Source organism: Choloepus didactylus, chromosome 16 (assembly GCF_015220235.1).
Source record: "Choloepus didactylus isolate mChoDid1 chromosome 16, mChoDid1.pri, whole genome shotgun sequence".
Taxonomy (NCBI): Eukaryota; Metazoa; Chordata; class Mammalia; order Pilosa; family Megalonychidae; genus Choloepus; species Choloepus didactylus.
The window spans coordinates 78321522-78335354 of record NC_051322.1 but is presented as its reverse complement, the minus strand read 5'-3'; the positions used below and the strand labels follow the sequence as shown (position 1 = coordinate 78335354).

Genomic DNA, 13833 nt, shown 5'->3' with positions numbered 1-13833 from the left:
TTTATTCATTCAAAGGACAGAATAAGAACAGTGGATTGAGGGTCACAGAAGGGAAGAGGTCAAAGATAAAACGGAGGTGGCTTACATTCACCACACTATGTAAATGAAACAGACAGGAAGGCTGAAAGTTAAATTTGGGAGATGCAGAGAGTTGTCCAATCAAATGGACCCAGAGTTGGAATTGCTGTTTTGAGACAGCAATGTCAAAGGAAAGAATGAAGGAACAGAAGACAGATACAAAGGAAAAGAATTTTCTAGACAGAAGGAAGGCCCAGTAGCACTGGAATTCCTTGGCATAAAAAAGACTATGTAGTAATACAAAAATATCCAACACACAGCAAGATAATAGCCACAATATCTGGCACCTGGCAAGGAAACAGGAAAGTAAAATTCATAACGAGAAAAAAAGAATCAATGGACATAGGCTCAGAAATACCACAGATGATAGAATTAGTGGACTTGGGCATAAAAGCTGCTATTTTAACTGTAGTATATCTATACTCCATATGTTAAAAGAAAGTAGAGGAAAGATTGAGCATGTTAAGTAGAGACATGGAAGATACAAAATAAAATCTCAAATCAAACTTCTAGAGATGAAAACTGCAATATCTGAGATGAAGAATACACTGGATAGGAGTAACAGAAGATGAAATGATTAAACACTGCAGAAGAAAAGATTAGGGAACTGGAAGTTATAGGAATAGAAACTCCAAATCAGGAAAAAAGGGACTGAAAAAGAAAATGAACAAAGCATCATTTGGCTGTGGGACATCTAGCAGCCCAATAATATGTGTAATTGTAGGTCCTGAAGGAGGGGAGAGAGAGAAAGAAAAAGGGCAACAGTAATGAGAAATGGAAGTAATAATGGCAGAAGTTTTTCAAATGTGATGAAGGCTAAAACATAAATAACTCCCATTCATTGAGATTTCCTGCTCATTTAGTATAAATTCCAAAATTCTTTCAGTGTTCATATCTGTGGATTATTTCCTTTTTTCCCTCTGTTCCTTTAGCTAGAGCCACACTTGTCTCCTTGCTTTTCCTACTATAGGCCAAGAAATACCTGTGCTTCTTGTCCTTCCCTCTGTCTGGAAAATTCTTTCCCCTCATATTCACCTCTCATTCTTTCCTTCCTATGTTCTTTTTTGTTTGTTTGTTTGTTTGTTTGATGTATCTGTCTAAAGAACAACAATTTCAACTCTGAGTCCATTTGATTGGGCAACTTTCTTCATTCCCCGAAATTTAACTTTCAGCCTTCTGCCAGTTTCATTTACATAGCATGTTGGATGTAAGCCACCTCCTTCTTATCATTGACCTCTTTCCTTCTGTGACCCTTGATCCATTTTCTCTTCTGTCCCTTGAATGAATAAATTATTGAATCTGTAAAAATACCATAGGTCTGATTGAATTAATGATTGCAGCAACCAATCATTTGAAAAGTATGTAGTAATACAATTATGATAACCTTTAACTGAATCATTAGTCTTGTTTGTAAATTGGGGCTATTCTGTGGGTCTATGGAGGATTTCCTAGTGAGAGTTTCCCTATAGCAGAGAAAACTCCAAAGAGCCTGGTGCCTGATCCCACCAGCTGAGATAGAGCATCAGCTCTGAGAATGTCTCATGCATCCATAGCATTTAATCCATTATAACTGATTTGGCCTGCATGTTACCCTGGTGCCAGCAAAGGATAAATTTTGCAAGGGAACATAAATATTTCATTTACTGGAAAATTTATGCCTCTCAATGCGTTTATATTCAGACCATCTGATTTTAGCACTACTAAATTTGTGTATGGATGAGGTGTGGTTTTTGGAGTGTCAAAACTGAGCTGCAGCTGCAGCCACCACTACCTGTAACTGATGCAGAGGTCACCCCACTCTGGTTGCCTCAGCTGCCATCCATGGTCTGCTGACACCTGGGTGATGCCAGAGGCTGACACACTGCTGAGAGGCCAGCAGGTTCTGCCCACAGAGTCTCCTCTGCCAGTGCTGCCCACACTCCAGCCCTGACTCCAGCCCTGGTAAGCACATGCTCTATGCCCCTTTGTTTCCTCCCTCTACCTCTTCCCCATTGCACCTGCCCATTTGCTTTCTACTCCCATTTCTTCCCTTCCCATCCCCTCTCTTCCCTTCACCTCTTCCTGCTCCACCATCCTCTTCTTGGCTTCATCACCCATCCCTTGACTCTCCCCTCCCTGCCCTCCTTCTCTCTCTTGCCCTCAGCATGGCCCCTGCCAAGACTGAGGCTAGTGCAAGTACAGTTGTGGCCTCTGTGGTCACAGGTTGAGAGTTCATTTCCAAGAAAGTGGCTTTATGAGTCTCCAAAGCAGCAGTGGAAATTTGAAGGAGACTCCACTTTTGTTGCAGCTCTCCATATCTGCAATCCTGGGCTCAATGCAACAGCCTGCTGAATCACAGGGTGCAACCCAGGAGACCTAGGGTAGGTGCAATGGATGAGCTTCATAGTCTGGATCCAGGAAGGCAAGAATGATTGGACACTAGATTTATGCAGCTGCAAGCAGGAGCACAGTCAATTGAAGCCTTAGAGCTAAAGCCTCAACAAATAATGAAAGCTCTAATTATAGTTTTGGAAGCCTGGGCTATTTAAATGACAAGAAATTAGAGATTCCTAGGAAGAAACCATCAGCATCATCCAGGGAAAGAAAGGAAAAATCAGAAAACCAGAATGATACAGTCAGAGAAAAAGTATTGGGGAACTTGGGCACAAAATTAGTGACTTTTGAATACCAAGGTGGGAGTGGCTCAAGTCCAGTAAGAGGCATCCCTTCTGCAATTCAATCTCCTCAAAATTCACATTCAATTCCACTCCTTCCTCATCTGTTTGACCAGTAGTCCTTTTCCTACTGCATTAGCTTTTGGGGACCACCGTATGTAGAACCAAAGCAGTTATCCTTTAAAATTACTCAGACTGATCTCATAATGCTGAAGTTAGCAGCTTTAGAAAGTCATAAAAACCAAGACCTGGAAAAGAAGGTATATTGTATAGATGATTTGCTTAGGGCTATCTATGATGTCAGATGGCAAATAAATAGATGAACAACAAAATTACTTGAAAAATACAAATAGTGACTAAACAAGTGCATATCAATGGGCAAGAAATTTCTTATTGAAAAGAATGCACAAGAAAAATTGTCAAGCAGAGAGAAGAGTATCCAAGAGAGATTAGGCCTTGGGCACTTTACAACTGTTAGACAGGGTGCTTCATTTACTGACCAATGGACAGATGGCTTTGCATTTCAGAATCTTGCAAAGCAACAAGAATGGGTTAATCAGCAAAGGGAAGATATTGAAAGACAAAGGAAACTTCTAGCCAAACTTGAACCTCCCACAGCTAATAATTCTCAGGCACCCTCTAACAATTCTGAAGCCAAACAAAGGTAAAACAAAGCAGTCAATGGAGCAGAAAATGATCCTTTTATTAGACCAAACTTAACCACAACTGTTGACTTTGGCAGAATATCATGAACAGGAGGAAATTTTCAAACTTAGACTAGGACATCTCATAAAGGAAGAGACAGAAAACCAGGCAGAGCTTGAATGTTTGGAAAAAATCAGAAATCTTCTCATTTGGGAATTCAAAAATTAAACAATGAAGATATATCACAGTTTGAAGATCACCCAACATTAAATGAAAGATATTTATTACTTCATCTATTTGGTAGAGGTTGCTTTAGTGAAGTATATAAGACTTTTGACATTTTTAAGCAAAGATATGCTGCTGTTTAAGATCCATCAGATTAATAAAAGCTGGAGAGATGAGATAAGAGAAAACTGCCACAAACATGCCATGCAGAGTATAGAATACACAAAGAACTGGATTACCACAGAAGAGTTAAACTCTATGATTATTTTTCCTAGGATACAGACCCATTTTATACAGTGTTGGGACACCATGAAGGCAGTGATCAGGATTTCTAGCTGAAGTGACCTAAATTAATGTCAGAGAAAGAAGCTCAGTCTTTTGTAAGGCAGACTGTGAATGCAGTAAGATAACTCAGTGAGATCAAATCTCCCATTATACATTATTATCATAGACCAGGGAACATACTTCTGGTAGATGGAACAGCATGTGGAGAAATCAAAATCTCTGATCTTGGTCTGTCCAAGATTATGGATGATGACAGCTATGGTGTAGATGGAATGGATCTAACTTCCCAAGGGGCAGGCACTTACTGGTGTTTACCTCCTTAATGTTTTGTCATTGGACAAGAGCCAACAAAAATTTACAATAAATTTTATGTGTAGTCAGTTGGAGTCATCTTCTTTCAATATCTTTATGATAGAAAGCCATTTCATCACAATCAATCTTAAGCCATCCTTCAACAATATACCATATTAAAAGCTGTGGAGGTCTAGTTCCCTCAAAACCAGTTGGAAGCAGTAATACCAAGGCCTTTATAAGATGCTGTTTGGTATACTGAAAAGAAGATCAATTTGATGTACCCCAATTAGCAAATAACCCATACATTCTCCCCTACATGAGCAGATCAAATTCTTCAGGAAACTTACACATTGCTGAGTGGACAGCATCTCCTGCACTCCCTTCTTTAAGCATAATCTCTTACTGACTTTCCTCCAAGATTGGCATGATATCATTGAATTGTTTCCATATGCACATTTGAGTTGGAGAGTATTTGAGTTTATTTGGTTTTACTTTCTTCTTTCTTTCTTTCTTTCTCTCTTTCTTTCTTTCTTTCTTTCTTTCTTTCTTTCTTCCTTCTTTCCTTCTTTCTTTCTCTCTTTCTTTCTTTCTTTCATTTTTTTTTTAACATGGGACATGGTTGCAAACTGTTTTTAAACTGAATTTCTTTATAGTGTCATTTGTTTGAGGGGGTCATGGACAATGAATAAGTGTACACTTCTGACTATAACCTCAGGCAGTGAAGGATGAGAACATAAACAGGAGTACCATGTTGAGATCGACAAAAAATGTGTTTTTCTTTGTTTGGGGAAACAATGTAAGTAACATTTATAATACTTAAATACATTTGATTGTTACTGGAGAGTTCTAATATGAAGGGCAGTTTTTCATTGTTTAAAAATGCATGGGGGAGAACCTAAGATTTTGGCTAGGTGAGACAGGGCAAAAAAACACCTCTGTGAAAAACACTAGATGGAAACCAGAAAGTGACTCAGAACATCAGTTCCAGAGTAGCACCAGCCAGACAAGGTATGCTAAATCTACAGGGACTGTGCAGTTGGTGAAACCAGGAGTCTGCCTTCTGAAATGAGTGAGTGAGTCTGCTGAAAGTCCCTCGGCCATGCTGCAGTGTGGGGAAATGGTGGGTTGATATTGGGAGACAGACTAGTTCTTTAATAAAAAAAGCCTGGGAGCAGCTGTAGATATGGTGGGGAAAGCCCCAGAGTGAAGCATGGCAGGAACAGGCTGGGCTAATGTCTTGATGTCTGACATGGAGGATAACCCTTCCCACACCTGCTGCTGACTGTCTCAGGCCAAGGGGAGCAAAGGGGAGCCAAAGGGAGAATGGACCACATGACTTGCAGCTATCTCCCCAGTGGGCAGGGGATACTCCTGCCTGGGGCTTGGCCCACAGCCCAGAGTCATGCTTGGAAGACCGGTGTGATGAGGATACTTTCCTGCAGGAACATGCACATGCCACAGTATTGGCTATGGACAGTGGCCCTTAATACACCCACAGATGATTGTCCCAGAGCTGGGAGGGTGGTGCTGTATGGAAAGGGGGAAGTTATTGTGCCCCATTCAACCATCTTTGAAGTGGGCTGGGAGCACCCCAGCATGGCCTGACATCCCAGGGCTTCCCTGGAGACTGGTGCACACTTGTGATGTGGCAAGGCCCTCCCTCAGCAAAGGTCCTGGAAGAGCACAGCAAGGAAGGTGGAACCACTCAGAAATCTGAGGGAACCTATGCCAATACCAAGAACTTGTGGTTCAGTGGCAGAAAACAGCCTTAAATCTCCAGGAACACCTGGGAGGTTTGATTATTAAAGCTGCCCTTCCTCCCTAACTGCTCAGCCATGCACCCCTCATTCAGGGCAGACAGCACAAACACACCCAAATTAAGTGCACTAATTGGACTCTATAAGGGTCAGATCCCCACACACCTCAAAGACAAAGTTGGGGAGAACTGACTTGAGGGGAATAGGTGACTCACAGATGCCATCTGCTGGTTAGATAAAGTGTACACCACCAAGCTACAGTTGTGACATATTAGAGATGAAGTAAAGCAAATGCCAGGAGGTCAAAAACAACAGAAAATCTTAAAGCATATGATAAAACCAAATGATATGTAGAACTCAAGCCCAAACACCCAAATCAAAAGATCAGAAGACACACAGTACTTAGCACAATTAATCAAAGAACTACAGACAGACAATGAGAGCATGGCACAGGAAATAAAGGACATGAAGAAGAGCATGGCACAGGATATAAAAGACATAAAGAAGACCCTAGAAGAACATAAAGAAGAAATTGCAAGAGTAAATAAAAAATTGAACATCTTATGGAAATTAAAGAAACTATAGGTTGAATTAAAAAGACTGAATACTCATAATACAAGATGAGAGGAAGTTGAACAACAAATCAGCTTCCTCAAGGACCACAGAACAGAAAATGAAAGAACAAAAGAAAGAATGGGGAAAAATTGGAAAAAATTGAAATGGATCTCAAGGATATGATAGATAAAATAAAACATTCAAATTTAAGACCCATTTGTGTCCCAGAAGTGGAAGAGAATGGTAAAGGTCTAAAAGAGTATTCAAAGAAATTGTTGGGGAAAACTCTCCAAACCTTCCACACAATATAAATACACAAAGCATAAATGCCCAGTGAACTCCAAATAGAATAAATCCAAATAAACCCACTCCAAGACATATTCTGATCAGACTCCCAAATACTGAAGAGAAGGAGCAAGTTCTGAAAGCAGCAAGAGAAAACCAATTCACCACATACAAAGGAAACAACATAAAACCAAGTAGTGACTACTCAGCAGCCACCATGGAGGCAAGAAGGCAGTGGCATGACATATTTAAAATTCTGAGAGAGAAAAATTTCCAACCAAGAATACTTTATCCAGCAAAATTCTCCTTCAATTTGAAGGAGAGCTTAAATTTTTCACAAACAAATGCTAAGAGATTTTGCTAATAAAAGACCTGCCCTACTTCAGATGCTAAAGGGAGCCCTACCAACAGAGAAACAAAGAAAGGAGAGAGAGATACAGAAAATTTTAACAGACATATATAGAATATTACATCTCATGTCACTGGGATACACATTCTTCTCTAGTGATCACAGATCTTTCTCCAGAATGGACCATATGCTGGGACATTAGAAGAAGCTTCAATAAATTTTTTTAAAAAATGAATTTGTTCAAAGCACATTCTCTGACCACAATGGAATGCAAATAGTAGTCAATATCTATCAGAGACTTGGAGAATTCACAAACACCTGGAGGATAAAAATGAGGGGGAGATAAAAACATTCCTGGATAATCAAAAGCTGAGGGACTTCATCACCAGTAATCAGTCCTATAAGAAATGCTAAAGAGAGTTGAGCAGGCTGAAAGGAAGGGACACTAAAAAACTGACTGAAACTACATGAAGAAATAAAGATTTCCAGGAAAGATCACATGGTAAATTTAAATACCAATACTGCTGTATTTTTGATTTGTAACTCCACTATTTACTTACTACAGGATCTAAAATACATAAACTGTAATGATAAATCAGTGGTTTTGGACTCAATGTAAAATATGTAATTTTTGACAAGAATTACATAAATGTGGGGGAATGATGGAGTATAGGAACATAGTTTATGTGTCCTATTGAAGTGAAGTTGGTATCAAAGATAAACAAGATTGTTATAGATTTAAGATGTTAAATTTAAACCCCATAATAAACACAAAGAAAGTATCAGAGAATATGACCATAGAGATGAAAAATAGAATAGGGGTTCTGAGAAGTGGGGGAAGGGGCAACAGGGAGTTAAGAAATGAGAGTAGGGTTTCTGTTTGAAGTGAAGGGAAACTTCTAGAAATGGATGGTGGGAAGGTGATAGCATTGCAACATTCAAATGTGATTAATCCCACTAATGGAATGATACAGAAGGGTTGGAATGGGAAGATTTAAGCTATATATATGTTTCCACAATTAAAAAAAAGTCTAAATAGAAGACAATTAAATGTCAAGGATGATCCTGGATGGGATCTGAGGATGGAGGAGAGGAGGCTCAAAGGGACACAGATGGGACACACACACATACACACACAAAAGGAAATACAGAATGTAAGCTTTGTATCAATGTTGAATTTCTTGAACTTCTTAGCTGTGCTTAGTGAGATTGTATAAAAGAAGTTCTTGTCCATGGGACAGGTATATGTGAGTTATATTTGTTCAAAGATGTGTGCAGCTTGCTCTCATATGATCAGAAGACAGAGCAATAGATGATGGATGACAGGGAGGGAGGAAGGGAAGGAGAGAGGGAGGGAAAGAAAGAAATGGTGGTGTGACAGGATGTTAAAGGTGGTGGATCGGGGTATTGGGGGAGTGGGGTCAGGGTATGATGGAGCTCTATGAATGGGGTTTGAAAAGTTTTTGCAACTCTTCCTGTAAGATTGAATTTATTTCAAAATAGAATTTATTAAATTAAAATAAATACATGGAAGTCGCTGTACTGCCACCACCAGAGCCATGGTCCCTGCTTCTCTCTCCTTTTTTTTTGCCCCCATTTTTCTACTCATCCATCCATACACTGGACAAAGGGGAGTGTGGTCCATATGGCTTTCCCAATCACATTGTCACCCCTCATAAGCTTCATTTTTATACAATCATCTTCAAGATTCAAGGGTTCTGGGTTGCAGTTTGATACTTTCATGTATTTACTGCTAGCTATTCCAATTCATTAGAACCTAAAAAGGGTTGTCTATATTGTGCATAAGAGTGCCCACCAGAGTGAAATCTCAGCTCCTTTTGGAATCTCTCTGTCACTGAAGCTTATTTCATTTCCTTTCACATACCTCTTCTGGTCAAGAAGACGTTCTCCATTCCATGATGCTCATTCTAGTTTCCTCCCTGGGAGTCATATTCCATGTTGCCAGGGAGATTTACTCCCCTGGGTGTCAGATTCCATGTATTGGGGAAGGCATTGATTTCACCTGCCAAGTTGGCTTAGCTAGAGAGAGAGGGCCACATCTGAGCAACAAAGAGGGATTCAGGCGGAGACTCAGGCACAATTATAGGCAGGCCTAGCTTCTTCTTTGCAGCAACAGTCTTCCCAAGGGCAAGTCCTGTGGTATAGGGCTCAGCCCATCAAACCACCAGTCCCCTATGTCTGTGAGCACATCCCTACTTCTCTCTTATCAGCAGCCACCACCGCTGCCGCCAGGTGATCACCGGTTCCTCTCTCTCACTCTCTTCTTCCTGCTGAGCCACTTTTCTCCTAGCCTTATGACCTTCCTCTCCATCCTGAAATGGGAGGTGCTAGTCCTCGGTGGCCCCCATGCACTGCCAGGTTATCCCCTTGCAGCTACTTCAGGGCTCTCCTGAGGGTTAGCAGGCCCCTGCCACCTTTAACCCAGATTCCAGCCCCCCAGTCACCATCCCCAACCCTCTTTCTCCCTCACTTCCTAGGGGGAGATAGTCCCCATCTGATGCCTCAGCCCCAGGCTCCAGCACCTTTGCCCAACTGCAGCCTTGCCAAGGCTGGGCCATTCCTCAGGCAGCACAAAAGAAGCAGCAAAAGGAGAAGGTGCTGTCACTCTGCAGGACAGCTTCCCAGCTGCCTCCTCCAACACCAGCAGCACTGGCAGAATGGGGAGTGTGGGTCAGGCCTCATGACCAGCCCCAGTGTTGCCAGAAGGTCCCAGCCAGGCTGCCACCTAGGTCCTGGGTCCTGTGACCACAACCCAGAAAGAAGGAGAAAGCCCTGTTCCTGGCCCACTGCTGCCTGCAGTGATCACCCAACTGTAGCTCAGAAAAGAGGTTTTTGAAGTAAATATAGGATCATGGCAGAAAATGGTCATTCCTCATGGCCAGGTTGTTCATGGTCCACACTTGTGTGAACAACCAAAGGTAAACAGAAAAGCAAATACAACTTACCACTAACCAAGATCACCTCAGCAAAAAGAAATGAAAATATGAGATGAGGAGCTAAGATGACAGCATAGAGAGGGGTGGAAGACTGTTAGTCCCCTCTGGAACAATTCATAAATGACCAAAAAACTAGTAAATAACCTGGAATAACTGCAGGGAGACAAACGTGACTGTCAACTCATCATCCACCAACCTGAACTGGGAGGAATGCCCGAGATCACAGTATAAAATCTGTAAGTAAAACTGTGGACCTGTGCTGAGAGCCAAGAGCAAAGAGCCCCTCCCAAATGGAAGACTTGTGGTGCTAGAAAGCAGCACTCTCTCAGCTCAGCTCCAACTGGGGTTTTAATGTTAACTGCTCAATACCGACAGTGAATCCTCAACAAGGAGACAGAGGCTTTTGGTGACAACTGACCTTGGGAGAGTCAGGGGACATATCTTTCTCAGGATTGGGAGCCCAGAGGATCAGGTGCTATCTCTGGCTGATGGGTGAACCTGGGAGCTTTGCTGTCCCTTTCTCTGTGGAGAAAACCTCAGCCATTTTCAGCCTGCAGTGCTTTACAGTAAAGACAGCCTCAGACATTTTAAAATCAAAACACTTTCATCAGCAGAGTCAGAGAAACAAAGAGCTTATTGATATGCAATGCAGTTGACATCTCTGGAGGGGGCATAGCTTCCCAAGAGGAAAGGGAGGGGCCCAGCTCTACCCCAAAGCCTGGTGGAGGAGAGCCACAGGCCACACCCACTTACACAGGCAGTGACAGGCTGACAGGTGTACCTGGCAGACAGAAAATCACAGGTGTATCAATCCTCTAAGAAAAACCATCAGGGTAACCAGATACTGAATATTACCTCTTTCTGTGAACTGAGCCTGTTCTCATCTGGGAAAACCTGACTGGGTTGGCCTAGGAGGTCAGATGCCTAGACAACAGAAAACTACAACCTACATTAAGAAAAATGAAGCTATGGCCTAGTCAAAAGGACAAACATACACTTCAACTGAGATACAAGAATTTAAACAACTAGTGCTAAATCAATTCAAAAATTTAGAGAATATTTTGCAAAAGAGATAGAGGCTCTAAAGAAAACACTGGGCATACATAAGGCAGAAATCAAAAGTTCAAGAAAAAACAACTAGTAGAATCTATGGAAATGAAAGGCACAACACAAGAGACAAAAGACACAATGAAAACATACAACAGCAGATCTCAAGAGGCAGAAGAAAACAGTCAAGAACTGGAGAACAAAACACCTGAAAGCCTATATGCAAAGGAGCAGATGGAGAAAAGAATGAAAAATATGAACAATGTCTCTGGGAACTTAAAGATGAAACAAAGTACAAGAATGTATGTATCATTGGTGTCCCAGAAGGAGAAGAGAAGGGAAAAGGGGCAGTGGCAATAATAGAGGAAATAATCAATGAAAATTTCCCATCTCTTATGAAAGACATAAAATTACAGATCAAAGAAGTGCAGCATACTCCAAACAGAATAGATCTGAATAGGCATACGCCAAGACACTTAATAATCAGATTATCAAATGTCAAAGACAAGGAGAGAATCCTGAAAGCAGCAAGAGAAAAGCAATCCATCACATACAAAGGAAGCTCAATAAGACAATGTGGGGATCCCCCAGCAGAAACCATGCAGGCAAGAAGGAAGTGGTATGATACATTTAAGATACTGAAAGAGAAAAACCACCAACAAAGAATCCTATATCCAGCAAAGCTGTCTTTCAAATATGAGGGAGAGCTCAAAATATTTTCTGAAAAATAGACAATGAGAGACTGTGAACAAGACACCTGTCCTACAGGAAATACTAAAGGAAGCACTACATAGTGATAGGAGAAGACAGGAGTGCATGGTTTGGGACACAATTTTGGGACATGGTAGCACAGCAATGTAAGTACACTGAACAAAGATAGCTATGAATACAGTTGAAAGAGGAAGGTTAGGAGCATGTGAGACACCAGAAGAAAGGAGGAAAGATAAAGAATGGGATGGTGTAACTTGGAGAAATCTCAAGTGTTCAACAGTTGTGATAAAATGTACAAATATGTTCTTTTATGAGGGAGAACAAGCAAATGTCAACCTTGCAAGTGTTAAAAATGGGGATGCATTGAGGGAGGGATGTAATCAATGTAAACTAGAGACTGTAAGTAACAGAATCATTGTATTATGCTTCCTTTAATGTAACAAAGGTGATATACCAAGGTAAATGCAGATAAAAGGGGGCAACAGGGGAGGCATGTTAGACACTTGACATTGATGGTGTTGTTTGACTCTTTACTCTACTTTGATTTAAGGTTACTTTTCCTTTTGCTACTTCCTAGCTGTCATTTTCTCCCTCTTTCTTTTGCCTCTCTACCTTCTTTGGTGCTCTCTCCTGCCATGTGGAAGAAATGTAGATGCCCTTATATAGATAGTGGTGAAGGTGGTAAACACATAAATATGTGACCATACAGAGAACCAATGATTGTTTACTTAGGATGGAATGTATGGTGTGTGAACAAAACCATGTAAAAAATGGGTTGATGACAAAGCCTCAAGGGCAGTATACTGAGTGAAATAAGCCAGACACATAAGGACAAATATTGCAGGGTCTCAATGATAAGAACTAATTATAATATGTAAACTCATAGACAGGAAATATAAGGGACCAAGATATAGGATGAGGCTTAAGAATGGGTAGTGGTTGCTTAGTGTGAGCAGAATGTTCAGCTAGGATGAACTTAAATGTTTGGAAATGAACAGGGGTGTTGGTAGCAAGATGTGAGAAAAACTAACAGTGCTGAATGGCACATGAATGAGGTGGAAAGGGGAAGCTCAGAGTCATATATGTCACCAGAAGGAAAGTTGGAGGTCAAAAGATGGGAATGTATAAAACTGAATCCTATGGTGGGTAATGTCCATGATTAACTGTACAAACATTAGAAATCTCTTCCATGAACCAGAACAAATGTATGACAATACATCTAGAAGTTAATAATAGAGGGGCATATGGGGAATAAATATTTAACTATTGCAAACTATATACTACAGTTGGTAGTATTTCAACATTCTTTCATAAACTAACAAATGTACTATTCCAACACTATGAGTCAACAATTGAGAGGGTTTGGTTAGGGATATGGGAGGATTCGAGTTTCCTTTCCTTTTCTTTTTTTTTTTCTTTTTACATCTTTGACTTTATTTCTTGTCTGGAGTAACGAAAACATTCTAAAAATTGAACAAAAATTAAGTGTGGTGATGGATGCACAGCTGTATGAGGGTACCAGGGGCAACTGATTGTACACTTTGGATCTTTGGATAATTGTATAGTATCTGAACAATCCCAATTAAAATTAAAATAAAACAAGTTCAATACTATGGAGAGTTGTAGGCTTTTTTTTTTTTTTTTTTTTTTTTTTTTTTTTGGTGTTCACTGTCTCATGATCTAAGCTGTTGTAAAGATTAAAGCAAAATTTTCCATAGTTAATCAGAGGATTAGTAAGGCCTCTATGACACAGCATCATTATGAACAAGCAAATCACAGATCCGGAGTTCAATGTCTTTATTCTTTACCAATTTGTTTTCTGAGTAACTTAAAAAGATACTTGTGCATATACTCAGCTTACTTCCAAAATGATTTTAGAGACAGCCTACAATAAAAGGAATAGAAACAATAAAAGTGAAGTAATTTAAAATTAAACTTTTCATCTAGTTCACAGCCATTTCTTTTTTTTGTTTTCTTTTTTTTTTTAATTC

The 13833-nt window shown here is 40.4% G+C and overlaps 1 pseudogene; it reads left to right on the top strand.

The window, feature by feature from the left end:
- Nucleotides 1-2311: 2311 nt before the first annotated feature.
- LOC119511645 lies at nucleotides 2312-4587 on the top strand (annotated as a pseudogene).
- Nucleotides 4588-13833: the final 9246 nt, after the last annotated feature.